A 26185-nucleotide genomic window follows, 5' to 3' on the forward strand; every position below is an offset into this window, starting at 1 on the left:
CTCCCAGAGGACCCTTGTGAAATTAATCCACCAGACTGAGGGAAGAACGGATAGTCTCCCTGTCTTAGGTGGAGTCAAATCCCTTTGGACACCCTTGAATCTTTTCGGTAAAAAGCACTTCTAAGTCCCAGGAATATAAAAGTACTTCTGAAGATCTTACTGTATTTTTCTTTTTAACAGACTGGTTACATCAAAATGCCAATATTTATAAAGAAATTGCCAGTTAAAGAAAAATTGCGAATATCACAGAAGAATCTTCGATCCCATACCTGCCTAAACAACCAGAGGTACTGAATATGTTCTATGACTAATAAACCGATAATAAGCACATATTTTGATACTAATAAGGAGCTCCCCATATCTAATATAAACTTCTATATTTTCATGTATAATCATATATTGAAATATACATTGGTATATATATTGATAGATTTATATATGCCAGTTCCCCTTCTGTATAATATATATACATATGTGTATAGACACACATTTAAAAATGTTACGCACATGCAGAGATACAAACAAATGCAAATAAATAGAGGCTCTATTACAATGGAGTAAACCAGCTGACTTTTGTGCCTACTGCACCAGTCCTCAACTGTGAACGTCTACATCTTCCTCCTTTTCCCAGGGACCCCCATGTCATACAAGATTTGCACTCCGTTTTCATCTTTAAAACAAATTTCACCTGAAAGAGGCATCAGTACAACTTTCGAACACACATTATTTCCGTAGCTCCACCTGATCACCACCCTTTCACTGTCTGAAGCATTATCATTTAACCCTTAAACTAAACAGCTACTAAGCTCTTTGGGCTTTGGAAGATGCCTGTTTACACACCCAGAAATAAATCTTAAAAAATAAATAAGTAAAATAAAATAAAATAACACATGGTAGGACTGATGAGAACAGCAACAGCTGTAGATGTGCAGGGGCATGAACACTACCACCACAGGGAGGTGAATCAAATTAATAATTTGTTCATTTCGGGGAATTAAGTTGATTTTTTAAATCACCTCTTCTTTTAAATACCATTATTCCACCTTCATAAGAACTACAGCATACATCTGTGTGCACACAGGTGAAAGTGTTAAGCGTGTGTATTTCTCACTTGTTTTGAAGCTGAAATTCACATCTTTGTTTTAAAGGGCACTACACATCAAAGTATTACATAATTTGACTACGATTTCTTCCAGAAATAACTTTTGCTGTCAGTTAACACCCACTGAACACTATGGAAATTCAAAGAAAAACAGCCTGGGAACATTGCAGCTGACCCATAAACAAGCCCATTTGATACGTGTGCCTTTTCTCTCAATAAACAACTCAGCCACAGGAAAGTTACCATGGAGAAAGGTACAAATTTTGGAAAATTAAGATAATCTCTGAGAATGACTGATACTCTTTTAATGAAACTGATGTTACAAGATACCTCTTACTTTACAGCAGTGGCTTTTGAGCCACTTGTTCATAGCTAAGCTTCAAAGATGCATTGAAGTCAGTTAACAGGTACCAGAGATGCACCAGAAACAGACTTAAAATAATAACAATATAAAAATAAATAAATAAATACATATATATATATAATTAATTGTATCTTATTCCGCACCACAGACTTAGTATTTCTTGGCTGCAACTTCCTATCTTTCCCATGATACCCTTAAGTCTGTCTCTGGTGAAAACATCACCAAGAAGTGCACTTTTGATCTGGAAGCACTTGATGTCTTTAAGCAAGATTTTTTTTTCCAGAGGTTAGAGAGATTGGAAAGATTCCTAGCTGAATCATCGTACACATCCAGACCAGGACAACAACAACTAATGGAAATCTGGTGACCAGGACTATAACAAAGTTGGTTGTTGGGTCTGTACCTGCAATGGGTTTGCAGTTAACAGAAAGACAGTAATTGAACAGGGCTAAGAGCTGTTCTCAGCTCTGAGCCTTTCCTTCAACTTTATTTACAAAGAACAAAGGCAGAACAAAGAAGAAAACCTTGAAAGATTTTCTTTTAACCTGACTTAAACCAGGTTTTGCAACAAAGCCTCTACAGTTGCTATTCTAGTGGTTTTCTTGAACCCTGAATGCATGCTTTGAAAGCTGAGATAAATATCTGTACCTTTTTTTTTTTTTTTCCTCCTCTGTGCAATTTGTATTCAACAGAGTAACCAGAATCTGCTTTCTTGAAAAATATCTGATCTTCAAGTAGGGGACAATTCATTTGACACAAGGCAATCCGCCAGCGATTCTTCAGTCAATCACACAGATAGCCCACCTTCCTGTTGTGCTATGATAATGCTGAACTACAATTTTAGGCTTTTTTTTTTTCTTTTTTTCTTTTAAATGGTGAATTTATGTTACTATGAATGCAAAAATGGTACTCTAGCTTTCATTTCAGAAGACGCTGGCTATTCTAAACACTAAAACCATTCAAACCAGCTGCTGTTTGGTCAGACCTGCATGTGTCTGTGCTGAGTTTTCCTGAAGCACCTTCTCTCTTACTACTTGCTTATTTGAACATACATTTCATCTGAATTTTAGAAACACAAACTAAAATACATACACCTTTTTTATTTTTCAAATATATCCCTAAATTAGGCTATACTAATTAAAGTAAAAATAACTTTGTAAAAATCCATTTAAGAGTGATGTCTAACAAATAAATGTAGCAGAAAGTTGGGGTTCAATTATACATGCATCGCCTATTAAATTACAAAACCATCTCAGTAATGTTCAAATCGTGTTTACATTGGTTTAATACCATTTATTCTGGAGATAATACAACAACATCAAGATTACCCTGATTAATTAAAACCATCACTAAAGTGAATTTTAAATTTTCTTAGCATAGTTTCATTTAGAAAAGCTTTATCCCCGTAATACAGGCAATATTATCAGTATAGTTCTTTGCTCATACGTACACCATTAGTATCCTCAGAGATCATTCAAGAACGTCCCTAAATATAGGAATAAAGAAAATTTTTTAGACAAAGAGGGATGTAGGAAAGGACTGTCTGGTGTCCCATGGCAGAAGGGTGTTTTAACCCACAAAACAAAACCAGAGAGCAAGTTTCAGTTCCTTGATTCTGTGTGACGCTGAGAAATTGTTTGGTCTTAGCACAGCCCAGTTTACTAACTTTAAAAGAAAAAAAGTAACAAAATCACTTCAGCTCTCATCTATCAATCTATACACTTAGACTTTTTGATTGAGTTATAAAAGAGTTTATCTGAAATTCACTCATAAAAAAAAAAATACTATCACCAGCTAGTGAGCTCCATCTATGCCATAGCATAGCAATGGAAGAATTAAACTGTTAGTCAATAGCAGATATTGATTTATTTATGTAGCATCAAAACAAAAATAATCTCCTTAGATGCACAGGCACTGCTTCCTGAATTCCTCCTTATTTGTACTGCCAAAGACAAAACCAGCTATTTAGATCTGTGCTGCAGCAGCAAACTCAGTTCACATCTGTATTTTCTTTCTAAAATACTTACATCACTGAGATTTATGCCTTTTCTGAATTCTTTCTAATGTTATCCAATTAGCCAACAATGCAAAGTAATCCTCAGGCAAAACTGAAAGAACACACAAGGGTCCAAATGACTGGAGTTTATGATAAAATCAGATGGATATCAAGACTCTTATACCACTTAAACACTGATACAGTGAAACTGCAGAAATAAAAACAGGAAAAAATAAACCTCATATGACAAATGGAGAAAAGGAAGAGAGGTGAAAAATGCATCTGTGAGAAACTGAAATGGACAAATAAAGTTGTGGGTTAAGGAAACATGAAGACTATGAATATGATCTAACAAGGTCTTTATCAGCAGAAAGGACCAACTGACACTATGCACAGTGGTCATTCCACTTTTTTTTTTTTTTTTTAAATAAATAAATAAGTTCTAAATTTATTTTGAACATTATTTTTGTTCTAAATAGGCCAAGTATACTTTTAGTCATTTTTGCCCAAAGAAATGCTCAGTTCACAGTTATGTATGTCTGGTTTTAGTCACTCACCAATATCTGGCTAAGCGGTTCCCTGTTCTTTTCCACCCTTTTCATGTCACAAGAAACCATCTGTGGGAGATGTGGTCCTTATTTTAATGCTGATTGTTGGTTGCATCCTCTTGATTGCTTAATCTTCTGGTAAATCAGAGTAAATAAAGATTGTTATTTCCTCTGACAGTCAAGGCAGGCCCATAAGCGACAATTAACAGGCCTCTAGGCATGTCTATAAATACCTGAAGGGAGAATGCAAAGAAGATGAAGCCAGGCCCTTTTCAGTGGTGACCAGTGCCGGGACAAGAGGGAATGGGCACAAACTAGAAGACAGGAGGTTCCCTCTGAACACCAGGAAGCACTTCGGTGCTGCACGGGAGACAGAGCACTGACACAGGTTGCCCACAGAAGGTGTGGAGTTGATGGAGATCTTTGGAGATCTTCAAAATCCCTCAAAATGCCTGAGCAGGAAGGAGGGCTGGACCAGGTGGCCTCCAGAGGTCCCTCCCAGCCTCAACCATTCTGTGACTCTGTGATGTGTTGACCTGGAAATCAATTATCGTAACCTGTGACCAAGCCGCTATCTGCTTAGCATTTTCAGACCTCCTTCTCAATCTCAGTCTTTACCATGAATGGAAATTAATGCTCAGAAAAATGATTCCATATTTAAAAGGAACATTCAAGTTAGGATGTTTCGTAGCAAGATAGTACTATGTCATAAAAATCCACACCAAAATTGTGTGCGTTTTCAAGTTCAAAAACTGAATTACTTTCAAAGCAGTGAAAACTTCTGTAGTGAATGACATGTACAAAAGGCAAAAATCCTACATAGTTGATTTAAAAAGCAAAATATATCTCTTGCTTAAAATCAAAGTGAAATGAAAGATTTGTTGATGTACCCTATCATCCAGAACTTGCTTCCTCCACATGACAGCACTAAGCTAAGAACAAAAGTTTGACACAAATGTGGTTAGCAAATTTACTGGCACATCCACTCAAAACACATAAAACACGTACTGCTGGGCTTGACGTCAAAAAGTTATAAATCAACTCAACACAGAAAAAAGCTGGAGGAATCTGACGTCAGACGAAAAAGTCCATCAGTAACTTAGAAGCCTGGTTTCAGCCACTTGCACATGCACGGATTACACTACCATCTGTGAATGACATGCATGCTGACACTGTACAGTGGTCTGGGCTTTTAACCTGCTTATCTAGCCAGCCAAAAGCAGTTTTCTGTCTCCAGCTAGCTCAGCTACTATTTATGAATATTTTAATTCTCATTAAAAATACATCACTTCTACCCTGCACTTATGGCTTTACAGGGTTGCTTGAGGCACATGTACAAGCTGCCTAATTCCTCTGAAGAGTTGCTAGCAATTCTGATTTTAAGACTTACAGTTTTGGTCTATTTACTGGATATGTTGCGGGTATACTTGGTCATTCACAAAATGAGCCTGATAGGCTATACCTTCCTGTAAATTTTGTGCAAGAACATTTCTTTCTGTTGAATTTATTAACATGACTCACCATCTTTTCTCTCTGAAGAGCAGACTATGATTCTTGAGGGATCCCTATCCCAGTCCCAGCTCTTGTATTTCTTTGGAAGAAAGAAAGTGGTTTCATCTCTGTCCTAGGACAAAGGATCTTTGAAACCTTTCTCTCTTCCTCCACATCATCACTTGCACCCACCCCAACTCATCTCCTATATTATCACTGGCTCCCAAAGGCTGACTCCTGGTCTTATCAAACCTCAGCAGCCCACCTTTCCTTTAAGCTCCTTTTCTCAGCCACCTTGTACAGTCTCTCCTTGACATATTGTCTTTCTTTCTTCCTTCCTTTTAGTTCAAAGGGCTCTTTGCCTAGCAAATCTCCGCACTTGCACCTGTACAGTATTTTTGCACAAGCCATACAACCTGAATAAAGGAATAATTTAAAACACACTAGAAAATAAGAATGGCAGCTGTGCTATGTGCCAATTAACTTATAATGGGGTTCTTCAGAGCTGAAAGCTAAATGAAAAACTTAACATGAGAAAAAAAAATAGTAGCGAACAGTACCAAAAAGATCTATCTTATGCTGTATTAAAAAGACGATACACATCCTCTAACATATTAATTTTAAAATGCTGATGATTGTATAAGACTTATTGCACAGTGTTGACTTCAAGAGTTGAAACATGCTATTAACATGAAAAAATGTGATTGAGAAAGTAATTCAGAATCCTCAATCATTTAATAGATGTGTATATCAGTCTTTTCCATTCCCTCACTTTTACATTAGCATTTACCCAATTGCTTCACCTCACAAGATAGACAGTGGGTCAGAGAGCGTAGAAGTGAAAGCAATCTAATTTCAAAAGTATCTGCTATTCCCTTATGATTCTTAATTTGTCTTTTATTCTACTGAGCAGATAATTAAAAGAGCTTCATGAAATAAAATTGGCAGACAGCTTGCACAACCAAGATAAATCACCATTGTTACATCCTAACACATTATAAAGACACAAATAGTATGGAAATATTCCAAAGCGATGACATAGGAACAATTGACTGACTGAGATCCACCCAGTTTTTCTGCTAAAGTCTTTTATCCAAGAATATACTTTAAATTATTAAGCTATCTGAGTTCTTTCCTTAGACATTCAGTGCCTGTTCTTAAGTACTATCACACTGAAGAAATTCAGTAAAATACCACTGGTCTTGACCTTTTATTAACTTTGGTTCTCTACCCCTACTTTCTAGGACTGATAAGTTCAGCTTGCACTACAGTGGCTGTTTCACTCCTATCTGTGCAATACCTTTGTTTTCCTTTTTCATGACTTGTGCACCTTTTTATTACACTGTTGAAAGAATACTTTTTTTTCCCCTTGAAAAAAATTAAATAAAACAAACAAACAAATATTCATCTTAATTCATCAGTTTCTCCATCACACACAAAGCAGTGAAAAGAAGTAACTGTTATAAACTGGTTGTACCTAGATTGTACATTTTTTTTTGTATTTGTAAAAAGATAAGAGCATGGAAATAGATTAACACTGCAACATACCAATAGAGCTGGTGTGTGCCTTGAAACACTTGCATGAATTACTAATGGAAAAATAGTTCTATCTCCCCCATGCCACCCCTGTCCTTCCCAGCTTTGTTCTCCCTTAAAATCATATGCTTCTCACTCAGGTGTTTTGGACTGCTGGAAGGTAGTAAAGAGCTGAGGATTGCTTCATTTCTTCTTGCAGATAAGTGTGGTACTGAGGAAAATGAAGTGAAATAGAGGGCCTCCGCTCCAAAATGGCGAGGAACTGCTTCCTTCTCACAGCAACTCAAGAAGATGTCCCAGATGGATGAAGAGTCCCCTTCTGTAAATCCAGCCTATGCTGTCTGAGTGGAGACAGCATAGCTCAGCCCCACTGCTTCAGCTCCCCAGCAGGTACCCACAAAGGGTGGAGGCAGGAGCACAGAGGGAGTTGTGATCACCCCCAAGTTATGGAAATGGAGAAGAAAGAAAAGAACACTGTTTCCCAGGAAGAAGTGGGAATGTGCACAACACATGGCTGTCTCACACTGACCTCTCCTTTAGCCCGTGGAAGACGTTTACCTTGTTAAATATCAACAGACCAAGACTAGCTTTCACTCGTAATGCAGTGAAATACTGATGTCAATAACTGGATTCAAAGTATGTGAAATGTACTTCTCTGTGCTCCTTAATAAGCCTGACTTTTTACAGCTGACCTACAGAAAGGTCCCAGAGCTCCATACCGATTAGTCTGCAGACTACATACTCGAAACACCTCTGCTGTCAGCAGAAAGCTAACAACTTTCTATCTAGTCATCTCAAAAGCAAAGCATATTTCTTCCTCGCAGCCAGCTGAAAACATTTAATGCTTTGACCTCCAGAAAACACACTGCAAGATTACTCCCAAAATTACAAGACGGGTGTAGTTAGAAAGCTAATGGACTGCCACTGTCTCGACTGCGGGGACAACAGGACTCTTCCCTCCCAGAGCTGTGGATCTGCTCTTGCATGGTACAGCAACAGCTACATGGCTGCTTGCTTACAACTGCAGCAGTTCCTGTGGCAACCATTGCTTCATATTTTGTCACAGAAAATCCATAAATAGATGCCATTGTGATACACAGGATAAACTAAGTGGGTTAAAGATGTTACAGCACATTAGATTTACACGCGTTAGAGTGACATCTGACTAGATGTCATCTATGAAAGTTTCATATTATAGCATAAAAATACATGCTAGAGTGTAAATAGAATAATGAATGATGGAAGATTCACTGTAGGGCAACTGTAAGGGAAAGACTATTAGATATTTAGTCATTACCAATGGACTTGATTGTTTATACACACCGTTTCCCCCCAGTTTCAAATGGGCAGGTTTGCACATCCCTGAATTCCCAACAACTGCTGCTCATATGCCTCCGTGTGGGCAGAATCAGGAATACAGCCAAGAACTAAATGAGCAGGAGGAAAAAAGGCTATATTCCTACTGCTGGAGGGGACCCACAAATGCACTGGGGCACTGGGGGAGCCGGGCAGTGCTGCTCTGGGCAGGCACTGGCAGCCACTCCCGCCCGGGCTCTCAGCCTGGCACCTGCAACAAAACACAAGGTTCCCACCTGCTCAGAAATAAGAATCACTGGACCACACGACCTCGCCCCCACGGTGCAGCACTTTTAAGTGATTCCCAATTGCCACTAGCGGCAGATAGGGCTGCCTTTGGCTTGCAGCCTCTGTGAGTCTGGCAGGTCTGGGTGCCTTGCCTGCCTCCTTTATGTGAAGGTTTTTCTGAAATACAGACAGGCAATGCCAGCTGAAGTTTGATTAAAGCCTGCCATATCAACCTTTTGCTGTCTTTGTGCAGGGCTGGAAGGAGGAGGGAGGGGGAAAATTCGGAAAGTTAGTTCCAAGTACATATTTTCTATGCAAATCTCATTTTTCTATAACTTTTAATGAGTTTTAAATAAACCTGTTATCAACAGGCATATTATGTGAATTAATACAGAGCACTAGAATGAAATGTAAAATGTGTTCAAAAAGATAAAACAGGGCAGTGTTATTGGCTGTCAGTCGTTTCACTGAAATACTGCATTCCCTCTACTGTACCATCAAAAATCATCTTCTCATTACTTTTTATTTGCTTTACTTCCCTATAATACATTTACATAAAGAATAAAATGTCATAATTTTATGTGCTATGAATGGGACATAGATAACAAGGCAGGGAGAATGCCTTTGCACTTCATAAAGGACAGCTCAAAAATGATGTCTCTGAAGGAGGGAGTTTACTGCAGAATACATTCATCAAAAACAAGAGAGCAGCATCACGCTGGAGAGGAAGCGAGCAGGTCTGGGACATTTGTCTGGCTCTGGGCCAGATCTGCATCTCATTCATGCTGATGAAATTCAGAGCAACTGCACTTAACTAATTTTGTATCGCTTTACCCACAATCAAAATCTTGTTCAGAGACACAAGTTTCCAATCAAAATATATCGGCTTCTTTCCCCTGCGATGTGATCTACCAAAGACTACACTAGATATAGCGATACAGCCCAGTACTATCCTTTTCTATATAACCAAGTTGGCAACCAATTTAAGTTTCTTCTGTGAAAGCAAGGTGATACTCTTCCTAAATTTTTTCTAAGATATCAGAATGAGGTACAATACATTAGGTGTGTAGTATTTTAAAAATATTTATCAACAGTTTTCAATAATACTATATAGCACCAACTGTAAATTCAAAGGTAATTTTACAAGACAGGATGAAAACAACAATGCCACTGTTATCAAAGCAACAATACTTTTGCAGAGTGTGCTATACAATCCTCAGTTACCCATCAGTTTCTGGATCTAACACTATATATGAAAGACAATGTTGCAAGATGTCATAATCTGATTTATGGATAAATTATTAATTGAATACAAAAAGTACAATGATGATTGAATTACTTACCTGCATTCCTGTAGGAAGGAGTTGTCCATTCTGGAAAGATGGGAATCCAAACGTTCCTCCACAGTCCTAATCATAAGGAAATTGATACAAGCTTTATTTTACATTTGAATAATTTTTAAATAACTCCACTGTCCCAATGTATAGTAAGGCAACTTTATAAAAAAGTCCTTTTAGCTTAAGACAGAGTATCATGACAGAGGACTCCAGTGATTAAAAGGGTTGGACTTTAGTAGTACTACGTTTGCGCCTTGTCTAAGGGCAACACCACCTCTGCACTGAACGTGATTTTGAGGCAAGGCTTTCCACTCTTAACAGTTGTGATCTCAAGATGAATTGCACAGTGAGTAACACCAAAAAATGAACCGCATGTGTTCTTTTCATTTGTTTCTACAAGCCACTCTTAGTCACACATCAATACAGATGAATACTAGACTGTCCATTGTGATCAATGCACAGATATCAATTCTGACCCATCTTACTAGACTTGCTATTTAAAGCATAAATGTTTGGATTCCTTCATTTCCCCAGTTACTATCAAGATAGTAAACCTTCCCCTTTTTAATTAGTAGCTACTGACTTGCAAAATTAAATCTTTATTCCCTGTTTATGCTTGGAGATCATTTGCATTCATGGTAACTCGCTAAGATAACACGGCAAAATGGATATAGGGTCACTTCTTTCCTCAACTTGTGACTTTAATGTTTTCAATTTCATTAATTTAAAATGATACACACTCTAGGGTCAGAAGGTGCTGAATCAAATATCTTAGGAGTCAAATGTCTTCACGTCCACTCCAAATGAGTTTGACTCTGCAGAAATCCAGGTTGTGGAAGTTAACAAAAGTAAATAAATAAATAAAATAATCCAACAGGCATGCAAAAGGAAGGGCGGGTTAATATATATTTTCTCAATGAAATTCATAGATACCGAGGAATGAAGTAGCAAGACAGTTTTGTCAGTGCCCTGTCATTAACAAGTGGTTGTTGTTGTTTAAATACAGAAAATGAATCTAACTAGAATAACTAGAATCGAATCGCATTGAACATAAGGTCCATGGAAAAGTTTAAACATATGAATTTCATGCTTACATATCTTGGCCACCTTGTTCAGAAATACATTAAAATCTTATATTTATATTCAGGGACATAATGAATTAGAGATTTAAAATACTGTGAATTTTCACCTGAAAATTTGAACTTCTGTGACCTGATAAGTTTTTTTGTACAAACAAAGCAGCCAATCTGCACTATCTGTGGGAAGGAAGCAGGAAACAACCAAACATCAGCAAAATAACAATGTGTAAATGAACTGGCCCTGTGCAACTGGCAGAATGGGGCTTGACGACAAAATCAGCAGAGCGCAAGCCCGCAGACCCTAAGGAGCCCAGCAGCGCTGGGTATTCTCACACAAGCTAGTTAAGCAGATTGTGCTGTAACCCATCTTCTTACATCTCCTCCTTTCTCATCACTGGTGGGACTATTTTCCTAAAACTGCTTATTTGGATTGAATGTTCTCCTTTCCAGATGTGAAATCTCAAATGTATTTTATATGTTCTGAGGACCAAATACTTCTTTACTACTTGTTCCTGAGCTGGTCTGAATAGAGGACTGACTTCCAGGGGCCTGCCACTTTTCTTTTTTGCTTCTTCCTCCTATAGATGGCCAAGCTGTCAGTTTTGACTGCCTTGTCAGACAGTGAAGAATGGCTGCAGTTATCAAGAGAGCAATTACTTCAAACTAAGTTCACAGAAGTCAGTGGTCCTAGCTGACAACACAGATGGATGAAGTGAATGCACGGCTAAAAAACGTGGTCTTCAAACCATTCACAATATACTATGAGGGCTGGCGTATGCACGTACACCTACTTCATGGGAATATATCCATTTTTCCAACTTTTTAATTAGGAAGATATTTGCAGCCCTAGTTCTGCAGACTCATCTGACAGAAGAAATTCAAACTGAATGCTTGTTCAGGCAAAATTTTGTTATGCAAAATCTGTGCACAATTTTGTTACCATTGCAGCACAGAGCTGATTAATATCAGAAGACTAAAAGATCCTATGGAACAGACCTCTCTTCAGGCCAACATCTGCATCTATGCCATCCAATTCAAAAGGCAGAGATGAGAATAGAATAACTCTAACCTCGATTGTCCAAGCTGCAGGAAAATGATTTGTTATGACTAGGGTATTAGGGACTTCATTAAAAATATTTTCCTGAACAAACACATTTATAATTTTTCTTGCCACATTCTCAGAAGCTTTGCTTCTTTCTTTCTTCTCTCGCTCTCTTGATTTCCAACTAGCATAGACATTTTGTACCTACCACAATGCGGAGGTTCGATTCACTAATGAGAATTCAGCTTTAATGCATTACCCTTTGCGCTCCATCACTGAGATTTTAAATCCCAGCTGGATGTTCATATTCATGATGAGACTGCAATTATTTCTGGATCTCTGTTGTACTAACATGGGAACTTCGCTTTCTGCAATAAGCAGAGAGGTTGTAAATTCTCCATGTATACGTGATTATCTGAGATGGTAAAAATCCAAGAGAATTTTCATTATCCATCACCCATGGGATCCAGAAAAACTGTGCTTTGTCTTCTAAAAAGATGTAAGAATCTACATTTATTTCTCAGAAACAGAAATATTCAGGTGAAGAACTTTTCTGTATACAACTCCTTGTATGTAATATTTTGCATGAGGGTTGTTTTCCAATTTAATTTCTGCAACATGGAACTTGCCTGGGTGACAATGAGACAGAGTTGCTCTGAGATTATTGTAATGGCAATTCCCAGAGCCAAAAGGATAACTGATATCCTACACCTACTCTTGCTAATTGCTTTTACTTTGCTATCAAAACTGAGCTGTGTTTTAGTTTTCAGACCTCTTGGAATTAACTGTAACTGGAAATTAGAGTTGGCAAATATTGAAATTTGGATAATTAGATCGAGATTCTCAGGTTGAGAAGTTGAATTTAGGACTCTAGCTATGCCCAAACTACATTGGTGCTACACCCTCCGTACCCTTTAGTTCATGAAAGAGCTGAGGAGCCTGTAATGATGTGTCATGTAAAGGAACTGCTCAAATATTGGTTATTTGTAATCAGCCTGCATAAACGGAAGTCTGTAAAGAATCTGCCTTAATTATGCATCTAACAGTCACTGGTAGGTCAGCAGGTTTTAATCACAGAACTGATTGCCAACTCTTTTGTACCTGGTCCCTAATGAATTACACTATTACATGTTATTCCTCAAACTGGACAATATAGCAAATATACGTTTTTCATTTTGAGGATGTAATACACTTTATACCACGTCCCTACATGCCTCATTTTATAAAAAGAAAAACCACAGACTGTATATATTGCTTGTGATGAGAAGCTGACGCTTTTGCTTCATTAAAATATCCTTGCCAGAAAAGGAGAGCTAGGAGCAGAAGTACTCCAGCTATAGCAAGAACACAGAGTGCAAATCCAAAGAGGGCAGCAGCAATTACTATGCACAACACAAGGGCCAGTATCTTGTCAGAGCCCTGAATGCAGGTGATAAATTACATTAGCAGAGAGCTGAAAAATTGCCTTCTTAAAATACAGTAGTAACTAAAAAGGGAACTGATCCTAAGTAGATTAGATACAAACACAGCACTCTTTCTTTTTTCCTTTTTTTTTTTTTCCCTCCAAATTAATGATTATGGTGCAACACAACATTATGTCTATCATGCAGACCTGACTAGAAAGTCAAATGTTGCAGCTTTTTGCTGTCTAAAGTCAATAGCTGCAAAATATATTTGATTCGCTTCTCTCTGCCTAATACTTGCTTAGGGGACAGCCTTTATAATATTCTTAAATGTACCGGGGAGCTGAAAGGTTGCCGTGATTTAAGCTTCAGTCTCACACTTCCCCCAAAATGCAGTGAGATTGGCAAAACACCCCACCTTGCTTCTTCTCTCCCACACAAAGCAATGCTTCATAGTTTGGTTCTCCTTCTCATTAAAGAACCACCCACCCTTCTTTCCTGCCTTTTATTTTCCTTTGTAGAACTAAGGTTTGCACTTGGCAGGTAACCAGGGTGACTCAGCACAAGAGTCCTGCAACACTTCTCAAGGTCTGTAATATGAACTCTGACGTCATTCCTGATAGACCCTCAGCAAAACCACCGGACCCTTCTGAGATGGGAAAATGGCACTCACTTGTCATGTAGAGCATTACAGACACAGGTTAAAGCCAGAATCCCAAAGTACCCAGTGCATAAGTCTGAGCTAATCTCTGGAACTAGCACTGTGGCTGAGGACCACTCCTCCTTCAAATATGCCTTCTGCTAGTGTATGATGTTCTGACCAAGGAAATCTGCAACTCATTTCCAGCAGGCTGTTTGTAGTTTTTCAGTAGACTGGTACCTCTATCTCCTGCTCTACAGCTTTCTTCATCCTATTACAGGTTCATAATATATCTTTGCCCAAATAATTTCTACATAAAGTTGCAGGTTTTTTGAGTGGACAGGAGTCACTCACCTGAAGTTCTTTTTTAGTAGTGGAGACCTATTTAGATCCAGCTAATTAGGAAATACGAAGAACTAAAATGCAACGACTATGTGAAAGAACTCTAAACATTCCTGTTGAAATTGGAACAATTACAAGAAGGCTATATATACATCATAGACACTTTGCTTGTGAACATATATATGCAGAGAGAAAAAGAAAGAAAAATTCTCTGATGCAGATAATCTCAAATAACTTTGCATTTCTTTAATATCCTAGAGCCTGTAAGAGGGGTAAACTCAGAATGCCTCCAATTTTGTCATGAATATTTCACACATCTCTAAGACTAACAACACTTATATACATCAGAGGGGTGCTGTGAGACTTAATTAATGTTTGCAAATCACTGTGAGATACAGGGATGAAAGGTGCTACAAAACAGCAATATCTCATTGGTAAAACTTTTAAGAACAAATCCTCAGCTGGAATTAATTGTCAGCTCCCCTCTAAAGCCACTGAAGCTATCCAATTTATAATAAACTCCTGCTCCTCAAATCAAAACAGTTTTTGTAAGAGGACAAATACCATTCTTATTAGAGTGATATCTGCAGAACAAAAGGCCAGCTTATCAGCATGCTTCCTGTACTCTGTTTCTGAATTTTAAGATATGCTTTACTTCTGACAAGTTCATTTCTTAAACTACAAAAAAGATATTTCTTTGTGTATTCTAAGCTAGTGTCTGACAACCCCAAAAATGAAATGCTGTAGGTGCTGACAAGTTATGTCTTGTTTTCTTAAATATCAAGTACAGATATAACAGTCACCATCTAAAACAGCTGAAGTTAAATAAAGGAGGCAGGCTTTTAGCTGGTGTGCAGGTGCAGTGCAGTGGGAAAGGGGTGGACCATGGAGGTGCTTTGGTCATGCCCACCTGGAACATCAGAATAGAGCTCTTCTATTCTATGTCTTTGTCAACGAACAATTTCCAATGCTCAGAAAAGACTCTGAAACTCACCCCGCAATTCCTCAGCTCTTATGTCTCATGCTTGCAGGTGCAAATGGTTTCCAGGGTGACACACATTCACAGGCTACAAGCCTCAAAATCATGTGCGATTTCTTACCATGTCTTGCGACAAGCTGCTACACCAGAAGCCAGGATTCCTTCTGTGAGAGCTCAAGTAATTAACCCACAAGGCATGCACTGAAAGAGCCTGTAATGGGAGTAAAGGATCAAAACCATGCTGGTTTCCTGCCCGTGTCTTTAATACCATCTGTCAGTATTGGCTATTATGGCTACTTTCTGAGGCCAGAGTGCTTTTAAAGAGTTGCAGTCCTCTGAACAACAGGGAGCACTTCTTGCTAAGCTCATCTGAGAATTTCCTAACGGTCATCTTTGTAACAGCTCACAAATATTTATTGACAACGTTTCTTAGCGCTCAGTTTCCCTCTCTCTCCATCTTCCCCTTGCCCCCCCCCCCACTCCCAACCAGCAAGTACAATGCTTGCTTTCATATAATTACTTTTAAAGCTAAAAAAAACATAACCCAAAGTGCATTTAAGAGTTAAACACCAATCCTTGTATATAAAAACACCTGAAAAAATAAACATAAGCAAGCAGGTGAACAAAGCATACCAGCCTGCTAAATCCATTCCTAAAGCTCTTTGAAGAGCTGTAAATCCCTCTTCGGGGACAAGGTTTGACAATCACATTCCAGTGATACCTATCACTACACCTGCCACCCTAAATTTTTCCTAGCTCCCTTGGCATTGCAGACTCACAAAATAAATATTGTTGCTATTTAGGAAAACCTATCTGTAATTACACTACACCTATATGCATCCAAACTGACAGGATCTAGCAACACTCATGCACTTCAAAAGATTAAAATGATGAAATAATAAATAATTACATTTATATCCACTCTTCCTTAGAGGATCCCCAACCACTTTGTGAAAATAAGATTTAAGCATCGCTGAGCCTCTCTGCAGTCACATTATTCTTGTTTTATCAGAGGGGGGAATGTACAAAAAGAATAAGGGTATTCCCTACAGTCGCATGGCTAGTCAGCTGCAGCACAGGGAATTTAATATATGGGATCTGAGTTTTAGTCAACTTTTCTGCTCCCTGATACAAGCACACTTTTTGAGTTACATAGCACTCTATGTACTGCCTTGTACATTTTCTTTTCAGTGGGGAGAATACCATCTATACATTTCAACTCATTACAGCACTGTTCTCAACTTCAAAGAAATTTGAGCATAATTAAGAGGTTTTCTTATAATGAAGGTGATTATAATAAAATGCAATGTAGCTGGGAGCCATGGGACAACAGTCTTATATCATTCTGTGGAGATTCGGTGGATTAAGAGAGACATACCAAATTATGATCACAAATGCAACTAATTAAAAAGAGAAGTACACTTACATCGTCTCACAAGACAATTATGCTAGAGGGACACTCCTTTGGTGGAAATCATCTTATCACCATCTTCTTTTTCTCTTGAGAGACAAATGGTACAAAATGTTCATTTCATAGATATAAAGTAAGATAAATAATCAATAATCCCAATTATCACCAAAACATTTTTTTTCCCTTCTCAAGTTTACAAGCAGGAAAAGCACTGTAAAAGCCTAGCACAAAAACAGGATAAGATAGCTGCATTTTAATTTAGACTTTGACAAGTCTTAGCACAGATTGCTTGAATGATTCCTTCTGCTGAACAGGGACATATGCTGGCCAAGAGTCAGAGTGCCAAAACGCAGCCCTGAGAGGAGAAGACATAAAAATCCTTGCTGTGCCTCACTCAATGCTCCAGCTTGCTTTTCCCTTGCAGTTTTAAGTTCCCCTTCCTTGAAAGAAATAAAAGGAATAATATCGCAGTGCAGCATGCACTTGTGAAGGGAATGGGGAGGTTACAAAAAGAAAACTCATTCTGCTGTACTATATGAACAACTGGTAAAGTGTAAAGAAACCTAGGAGCAAAAATAACATCCTATTTGGAGAGACAGAGGGCGAAACAACAAACCTTACCTCTGAACTCCAGATCAAGCAAGGTTATTTGAATTTGACTTTTATCACAGAAAGATGAAACTCAAGATAGGAACGTGGACACTAGAGTATCTTTCAGAAAATCTGGGCAGAATTCCTAGAAAGCTTTTTTGTGGTTTGGAACAAAACTTAGCTAAGTTTTGAGCATTACTGAGGCCAGCCTGCATCCTGGGAGTGGAAACAAACAGTACTTTCAGAACGATGAACCGCTGCTAGGAAAGGTTCTGTAAGGGAAAGCACCATCAGACTATAAGCTTTTTCTGTGCAGTTCACACTAGATTCAAAAAGCTGAAGGAATCCATTTTGTAGGAAGCTGCAAGAACAAAGTGAGGGCTTTAAGCAAATAAATGTCAGATTCTTTTTAAATATTCCTTAATGTGCTCCAGTTACGCTGGACTCCTACATGATAACCTTTCAGCTTACAGACTTTACTTTTTCATTTACTTCTCATAGTCCTCTTAGAAATAGTCTGTGGATTTGGAAGGAAACCACTATTTAAGATCAAAAAATGCCACGAACAAATCTAACAAACTCTTATTTCCCAATGAAACAAATCATCCCACAGCACAAACACAAAGAGGAGGCACAAAGTTTCAGGAAGTTGTTCTTAAAACTGAGAAGAGGACTCTGCTGGGGTATTTAAAAAAGTAACTCAATAGAGCTGAGGTTTCACCCACCTTGTGCATATAAATTTATTTAAAACACTAACCAGTAAAGAACTTTAGAAAAAGGTATCAATCCCCAAAACAGGATGACATTTATAATTAAAATATCGCTAGCACATAGTATATCATTTTTGCCCAGCAGACTTTTCCTGCGTCACTTTTAGAATGTCATTCATGTGTTTTAATACACTTTTTCTGGAAGAAATGATTTGGGATGAAAGAACAATACAATGATAATTTTAAGACTGTTTCATGACATCAGCCATTTCCGTCTATCAGGTTTCTGATCTCATGGGCTACACATCCAGCTGTTCTCAGCTGGGACGATCTCTCAAACCATCAGAACTAGTCCCTGCTAGATAATGATCTGTCTTTGAGTCCCAGCAGAACAAAAGCCATGAACTGCAGAGAACAGCACCAGAACAGATCTGGCACCGAATGACCTGGGTTTAGCGAGGATTTTCTGACAGAGACTCCGGAGAGTCTGCTGGGCTGGTCGCGCGTAGGCCAGACTCAGGCAGCAGGAGGCATTCCCCAGCCCGCTTGTGGAACCACCCAGGGTTTGACCAAGCTGTATACACGTCCCGTGCCTTGACTTCTCTGCCTAGAAAAAGAGGGCTGATAAGAGCATGTGCTGACTCGGTAGGAAGTAAACTCTAATCCACAGAAACACGCAGGAGGGACTGCCCATAACTCTTCCCTTCCCAAATAACAGGTGATAAAAAAAAAATGCAGTAATTATTTCAAGCAGCCTTAAAAATAACAAGAAACTTTCTTTCCATATCTTGTCTTTTCTTTGGGCAGCAGATGATTTCTCTGACTGACTGCTCTCTCTTAATATGTTTTCTACCCTAGTCAGTGATCCCTTCATTACTAGGTCAATTTGCAGTTTTAAATGAAAGACCTTAAAACACATTATGGGGAGGAAAAAAAAAAAGTACAGAAATGAAATCACTCTAACAACAAATCAGTTCAGATAACATCTTTAATATGGCCTTGATTTTGCAAATCACTTATGCATATATTTAACTTTAATACCCAAATTATCATATTAAAGCCAATGAGATCTTTACTTGCAGAAGCACTCTAGCAGATTAAGGGATTTATTGCAATTTGCATACGCCTCTTCATTTTTTAACAAATCAAATCTAGTATCTATATGTATAAAAAGAAAGAATGAAAGAAAGAAACACTCCATATGTAGCATTTGTGCCTAACATCAACCTTCACGTAAAAAAATAAATAAATCCACAGAACAGAAGAAAAGCATTGTGTTTGACTACATGGTTTGGAGATAAATATCCTACCAGTACTAGCAGTCAAATTAAGGGGCCAACGTTTCCCACAGCCACACGCACTGGATTTAAAAGCACAGAGAGTGAAACAGGTGTTTCCCAGGTGACTTTCACCCCTGGTGGAGCAGTGCTCCAAGCAAACCAAGCAGACCAAGGTCTGCTATTTATTTACTAGAGCACTGCAATTCATGGCAGTATTGAATTATGCAGTCGAGTTCAATTTGACATTCACTATCAAATTACATCTTCGCTTCTATCATTTCTTCACTTCCATCTCCTAATCAGCCCTCTTGGAGCTTATATTTATACATTTGATTACCTGCTCCCAAAGGGACCACTATGGCATTCACCATTTCAGCCTCACTCTTCTGATTTCTGCCTATTACTCCTCACTTGTTCTTGATGTCTTTGCCTCAGAATTAAATATGCCTCCTAATATTTGTGTCAGTGTATTTCAGCAGATCTCCCTTGAAAACTGCACGATGCTCAGCACTGAACCACTTGAGAGCTTTGCTCACTTATCCCCACTAACTGTCAGATTTGAAGGCTTTGATTCAAGGTTTTCGTATTTGGCCAACTTCTCTTTCGTACAAAATGATTTGTGCAGCGTCTTCCTTCTCAGAAAAGAGGAAGCCTCTTTTTGCTTTCTCAAACCTCAACCCATGAGAGATGATTCTCCATGAATAATGCAGGACTATTAAAAACACTGAATTGCCACTTAAGAGGGCAATAGTTTTCCCATAAGGATCACTTTCATAGGTGAAGGAGAAAATTGTTTTGCTTCCTGGCTACTGAAAGAACTTGCTTTGGATGCATCGCCTAAATTTGCAACAGTTCAGGACACCCTGTAAATGCAAACTGGCTTGTGCATGTGGGTGGTTGCTGGGCTTGGTTTTTGTTTTGTTTTGTTTTTGTTTTTCCCTTAAATCTTTCAACAGCAAAGCTACCAGAAGTTTCAATTAAAATTGATCCATCTCTCTCTGGCTTATCTGCTTCTCCCCCCCCCCCCCCCCCCCCCCCCCCCCCCAGCTTGCAGACAGGAAACAGATACTGTAACAGTTAATTGTAAAATCTTACTCTATTAGACAGATCATAGAACATGGCAACTCAGTCAGTTTTATTACTCCATCTTAGGTTACCCACTTCTATCATTCAGAGCTATTTATAGCTGATTTTTTCATGGCAGAAGTTTGAAATTTCAGTAGCAAGCTGCATAGAAACAGATCCATCTCTGACAGCATGCATCCTTCTCAGCACCAAGATTAAAGATGTTTTGATGCCTAAAATATGCCTTGGAATTTTCTCAGCAGAAAGATTTCAGCAAGGGGAGTATGCAAGCAGCACAAAGCCCAATTGCCTGGGAGAAAAAGTGGAATTCTGAGGTTATATGCCCATTTGATATATAATCTCTCAAACAAGGAGCAATAGCAATCACGGAGGTGAAACATGTCATACCGCCTCCTCCAGCGCTCGCCATTCATACCCAAAGAGGACATGAACTTCCTTATCAAACCTTAACGGTGCAGAAATTTCCCTGACTACAGCAGTCTACAGCACATTTTAATTTATTGCATTTAGGGCTATAAAACCATGTTTTACTACTGAAACTAATCGTGTCTGACACTTCCATCACATTAACACACATTAGGCGCCATGACCTTTGGACGATCAAGGAAGACCTAATTTAATAATTTAGAGACAGTGTGAGGCCTGAGTAGGTCCCAAAGGGGAAAGAAATGCAGTATGAAAAATGACGCTATTTCACTAGTGGGGATATTTGCTTACTAAATCTGCCAGACGAACTTTGGCAGCTACTTTACTGCAACATCTATGGGTCGCATGCTGTAACTTGAAGTTCCCAAAGTACAATATATTCCTTATAATGCTGGATGTGTAATGCTCTGTCACATACCTTCTAAGTTCTCTGAAGAACAACCCGATTTTTCTTGCTAGACTCCAGGCTCACAACAGACAAATGTTTCTAAAACAGCAGCTGGAATAGCAAACAGGCCAACAACTGCAATTAAACAAAGGCATCCCTAATTCAGTTGGAGCTCACAGTACAAACTGTAGTAGTAAACTGTAGTAAATAGTGATAAAACAAACACTAACACTTCATATGGGCATTAGTTATTTAATTTCTAGCTATGGTTAGGGAAGGATGGGTAAAAATATGAGATAGAGGGGGATCTAGAAAGAAGAGACATACACTATACAGGGAAATGAAAAAGAAATAGATCAAAAAAGAAGGAACGTGATAGGGTAGCCGCACTGAATGCCACAACTGGATATCACCACTGACAGAATAAACCAACCAAATAATGAAGACAATTAAAATTCTTAAATGCTAAGTGACAGCTGTATATTTATGCAAAGTAACTGTTGCATAGATGTACATGCTACATTGCTGCAATATATTTACGTAAACTCCCACTGATTTCAGAAGATAACCTCCCTCTTGATAAGGCTATAAAATTTTAGATGTAAATTAGTAGAGGGGATCAACATTAAAAATATAATTTATTTTCTCCCCCTTCAGCAAATTTAACACTTCTGAACTCCAGCAAGACAAACATGCCCCCAAAACCTACCCAAAAAGGTAAGACTGCAATTCTCAGGCAATGCAGCCCGCTATTAATGGTTTTATAAGACCGATTTCATCTGGGATGAAAAGGATAAAAATACACGAGCAGGTAAAACACAGGGCTATTTTAGCTTCTGATTGAACCTATATGGACTTAATGAACCACGGACATCTTGATAAATACATAGCTTGAGAATGGCAACTTCTTGATACAAGATGTAATGTACCACATGGAATGTTGCACAGCACACACAGCCAGATAAACTTTTTCTTGTTAGAAAGAATTAAGCTTCATTCTAATGCACTAACAAGCACTTATTTACTTTCTGTATCAGCTGCAACATCAAGGCTCCTCTAAAGCAATTAGCAGATTGACAGGAAAGCAGTTACAGCCACTTTACAGGCACCGGACAGTATTTATACTTCTGTTTTTTTCACACCTTGAGAAGAGCGTCCTAGTTTTCCAATTTGCCTCTCCACACTTTCACAATTGTGTCATGCTTCTCTGTCTGTAACACAAGCAGTTTTGTTTTTGGCACAGATTTACCATCCTCAACATTTAGTGTACTTTCATGAACAATTTCAGTGCTAGTTAGGCTAGAATTTTTTGCCATTTCCTGCACAGCAATTCAACTCATCTTTGCTCGTGGTGTTTACTAAAACAGAGCTGCTAAGAAATCTTCATCTCTAAGAAGTGTTTTGTGGTGGTGTGAAGGGATGCAGGATGCATTGCCTGCCATTCTGCCTCTCAGCCCAGCACAGTCCCGGGTTAGGAGCAATGTGTCCACAGGCGGGTGGATTTGTTCCAAGGCCCCTCCACCTGCACTCTGAGATGCTGGATGCAGGCTCTGCCAGTTTCCCCTCTCTCCTTCTCCCTTCGCCCAGTTGTGTGGCTATTATTTGATCATTTATGCACACACTGGTGCTTTACAGAGAAAAGATAATCATAAATTAAGCTTTCTGTTTCATGGGATGCTGTCTGTTCTCTCTCATTTCTCACTGATGTGAAAACCTCTGATAAATTGCGGCTTAATTGCATCTTGACCAATTGGAGATTAGGAGTAGGCATGACATTTTCTAACTGCAGGCACAGGGTACTGCTTGCTGTCTCTTTATATGGCTTACACTAGGGCAGATTTACCATGGGACATACGGGAAGCACACACACAGTTTTCACATAGCAGGTTCATATCTGCTACGATATGTGCTATGTCACTGCTCAGGCTAGGTACACACGTCATGACACACAAGAGGGTGTCCAGGTAGGAAGTGAATTGTTTCTGCAAGCTTCCCTTGCTGTTTGATGCTTATGTACTCACACCGTTGGTTTGGACGGTAATGCTACAGAATGATAAAAATACAGATAAAATATCCAACTTCTGTTATAAAAAATTAGTAAAGGTTTAGGCTGAAAAGCCCATTCTTTTGTCCCCCCCTAAGCATTCACATGCTGATGGGGAGCTGCTGCTCTGCTGGGAATAGAATCATTAATTAAAGTGAAGCATAACTTCTCTGTTTTATAAAATTCCACTGGGAATGCAATTGTTATCCAAAGTGAAACAAAGTTTTCTGTGATATAAAATTCTGTTTTACGGATCTTCTTCAGTACCTCTGCTCTGGTCTTCCTAATGGACATCTCACATCAAAAAAAAAAAAAAAAAAAAAGGCCACAACAACCCACAATAACCATATGTACATATTCTTCTTTGCTCTTCCCTCTCAGAAGCGCTTCTTTTAATTTTTACATCTAAGAACTCAAATCATCTTTACTGATCAAAAATATGTAATTTAATCAGTCTTAAACCTCAACCTACTTTGGGCCCAGTTTGAGAAAGCATGTTAACATGCTAAAATCTGTCAAAAACAATACTCCCTTTTCAGCTGGTTGCCGAACCTAGTTGCTTTGCTTTTAATGAGGTAACACAACGTTAACATCCTTTCAAAAAGGATGTAGTAAAATTCAAAAAAAGCCTTATCGCTTGACGTTGCCTACTTGCTATTAAATGATCATTATTATAGAGAAGTCAAAGCACCTATCTAGCAGTGTCCATTTGATTGGAACTGTTTGCTTCTGTTTTGCTCTCAGATCTCTTTTCTGTTTTGGGACTTTTCTGTTTATCGCACGGGACATGGTGACACAGTGTACAGCTTGACTCTGTGCAAAGTGCTCTTTGCTGCACAAGTACTCCCTGTCCTTGAATACTTGGGGATTAATAAATGTGACTTTTTTTTTTTTTTCATTCTGCTAAAATTACAGGGCTTGCCAGGACCAAAACCACTTTTCGTATATTTCAGCAAAGAGTCTCTGTTTAGCTCAGGCAGAAAATTATCAATATAAAATCATTACCGTTGGAGGGAAAAGAGGGAAAAAATTATAGGCTAAAATTCTTGAAACATACCTCTCTATCTTGAAGGGAAAATCTCATCCATAATTTAGACAACCAACTGAATAGAATGGCATCCTTCCTTGAAATTATTTTCACATGCTCTACTGCCTTACCTGCTTTTGATGTGATAATTAAGCTTAAAAGTGCTTACTACCCACCTTGAAAACAATGAGGGAAACTTTGGTCCTGCATATGTTATATGGAACAATTTGGAAAGAAGACGAAAAAGGAACGTGACATTTGGGGCCATTTTATATATTGGCAGCAGCAGATAAAAATATCTCGAAATTTTTTCATGTAGAATTGTGCAACATGAACTCTGACTTGCAGTTTACAATCTGCAGCTACGTTCACACCAAGCACTAATTAACTGCCCTCTAAAAATGCTGATATCAAGCATTTGGGGGGTAGGAGGGAGGTAGGAGGAAGGAAGAAAAACTTTGGAGACCAAACCAGTTCCATAAGTTTATCATTTTGGATTATTGCTTGAGATTTCATACAGCTAAAAATAGTCTAAAAGCACTACTGTCCTGCACTGCTATCCAGTTCTTACCATGGAAAGGCATCTTGTCTTGAAAAGATGCCAGCCAGCAAAAATTCCTGAGAAGCCACATAAGAAAAATAAATAAATAAATAAAAAGCAAATGGCACTATGTTTTTCCTCTATACCCCTCATAAATACTTCTGTCTTTTGGGAGTCCTAGGAAGACAGTCCCTGCAAGACACTGTGCACCTTGAGCACATGAAGTATTCTCAGAATTTCCTCCCTGTCGGTATACACGGATGCATATTCTCTTCCTCTTTCTTCACCATCTGTGAATCTGGGACAGAAATTCCTGCTGTATGTTCACTATAGAGATTATAGCCAGTAACAGCACCAGATGAGATGTACTACAGCTGCTGTTCCTAACCTCCATGGCTACTACCAAAAGCCAAATTTTGGTCTTTATCGCTTATAACCTTTCATACCAGCAACACAGAAGTAGGAATGTCTTAGGCCACTTGCAAGTGTCACTCTCATACAAACAATTTATTTAAGAATATTCTTCACAGAGATGCTCCATAAAAACAAAAAATCATTGTGATTAAGAGACATTTTTCCACAGAATTTCAAGTATCAAAGTGCTTCTGCTTCACAGGCCAATTCACTCACCTCATTGGATACAACTCAGTAACTTCACCGATAACACATCGGACCAGCATTTGTATGCTCTTTTTCAACATGAAGACAGACGACAAGGAGAAACAAGTCTTCGACATTACCCTCCAAGGAATACTTGAAAAAATGCCCAAATAAATTTTATTCCAATGCCTTCTTTACTTTACCTGTGGCAATAGGAAATCAAACAATCAACTTACTGTTCAGAATCACAAACAGTATTTTACTTCATTTGTTTCAAATCTTAGGATTGTATTCATGGTTCTTCCTTAAAAAATGACCAGAGTAATTTGTTTGCATGAGAATCTTAGCTTCCACCATAAAACAAACAAACAAACAAAAAACTGTAGTGCTATGGAGAAAATCTGGAAAATTTAAAACCTTCATGATTCAAAACCCAAAATGTAAAAAGGAAATGAAGTTTAGATTAGTTTTATAAACAGCTAGCCTTCTGAGCTTACCTCATCAGATTTTAGTTTTAGTTGTTGAAAACACTTCTATTGACTTACCAAACTTCTTTAGAGCAAAATAACAGCAAGAGTCAAAGATATTTTTCAAAGATAAGGATACGTATCTACTAATAAACTCTGTTTCTTCACGGT

The 26185-nt window shown here is 38.4% G+C and overlaps 1 protein-coding gene and 1 long non-coding RNA gene across 28 annotated transcripts in view; one reads left to right on the forward strand and one right to left on the reverse strand.

Moving 5' to 3' along the window:
- The window catches only part of LOC136791208 (uncharacterized), a 102684-nt gene extending 101184 nt beyond the window's left edge, over positions 1 to 1500 (forward strand). The window contains exons 3-4 of the long non-coding RNA XR_010832677.1: positions 181 to 287; positions 1197 to 1500. This is a non-coding gene — a long non-coding RNA (uncharacterized lncRNA). The remainder of the gene's footprint in view (positions 1 to 180; positions 288 to 1196) is intronic.
- Positions 1 to 26185, reverse strand: part of CSGALNACT2 (chondroitin sulfate N-acetylgalactosaminyltransferase 2) — a 268548-nt gene that overhangs the window by 4499 nt on the left and 237864 nt on the right. For 11 of the 27 annotated variants that reach the window (XR_010832668.1, XR_010832642.1, XR_010832664.1 and 8 more), the window contains 6 exons: positions 25578 to 25750; positions 21366 to 21470; positions 15565 to 18762; positions 9965 to 10030; positions 4244 to 4546; positions 4020 to 4145 (listed from right to left, as the gene is read on the reverse strand). The gene's annotated coding sequence lies outside the window, so the exon portion shown is untranslated. Of the gene's footprint in view, positions 1 to 4019; positions 4146 to 4243; positions 4547 to 9964; positions 10031 to 15564; positions 18763 to 21361; positions 21471 to 25577; positions 25751 to 26185 lie in introns of all 27 variants that reach the window. The other 16 variants (XR_010832644.1, XR_010832647.1, XR_010832654.1 and 13 more) reach the window with 13 other exon arrangements.

Source organism: Anser cygnoides, chromosome 7 (genome assembly GCF_040182565.1).
Source record: "Anser cygnoides isolate HZ-2024a breed goose chromosome 7, Taihu_goose_T2T_genome, whole genome shotgun sequence".
Taxonomy (NCBI): domain Eukaryota; kingdom Metazoa; phylum Chordata; class Aves; order Anseriformes; family Anatidae; genus Anser; species Anser cygnoides.